Source organism: Montipora capricornis, chromosome 10 (genome assembly GCF_036669925.1).
Source record: "Montipora capricornis isolate CH-2021 chromosome 10, ASM3666992v2, whole genome shotgun sequence".
NCBI classification, from domain to species: domain Eukaryota; kingdom Metazoa; phylum Cnidaria; class Anthozoa; order Scleractinia; family Acroporidae; genus Montipora; species Montipora capricornis.
In genome coordinates, this window is record NC_090892.1 from 4,030,557 (window position 1) to 4,031,455 (window position 899).

Here is an 899-nt window from a genome sequence, read left to right on the forward strand (position 1 = left end):
ATTCGACAAATTGAAAGACACCCTGACCAAGAATCATGTGATGTCGTATTTCAACCCGAGACTCCAGACCGAAGTGATACTCGACGCGAGCCCCGTCGGACTTGGAGGTCTGTTGGTGCAAGACGGTAAAGTTATCAGTTACGCAAGCCGAGCACTCAGCGACGTTGAGCACAGATACTCCCAGACCGAGAGGGAAATGCTAGGAGTAGTTTGGGCTGCTGAACATTTTCACCTTTACCTGTATGGGTCAGAGTTCACCATCGCCACAGATCACAAGCCGCTTCTGGGGATCTTCAACAGTCACAAGCCAACATCAGCACGCATCGATAGATGGAAGTTAAGGCTAATGCCCTATAACTGTCAGCTCATCTACCGACCTGTAAAAGACGCTGAAAACGCGGCCGACTTCATGAGTCGACACCCAAGTACCGCAGAATGTGAAGAACGCAACATCGCGGAAGACTATGTTAACTACATCTGCAACCAAGCTGTACCAAAAGCGATGACACTGCAAGAAATCAAGTTGGAGACGGAGAAAGACTCTTCGCTCCAGGCGCTTATCAAGGCCATTGAAACCGACCTGTGGACGGATCCCGAAGTACAAGAGTACAAGAAAGTGAAGGACGAACTATTGGTCTACGAGGGAACAATATTGAGGGGAAATAGGATCGTAGTCCCTACCACACTGAGAAACAGAGCTGTAGTCCTGGCGCATGTTGGACACCAAGGAATCGTAAAGACAAAACAGCTCATCAGAGAGAAAGTCTGGTTTCCCGGTGTGGGCAGGATGGTGAAGGAGAAAGTCGACAGCTGTCTTCCATGCCAAGCAGCTACTACTTGCAAGGCACAGCGACTCGAACCTCTACGGATGACACCGCTACCAACCGCTCCGTGGAAAG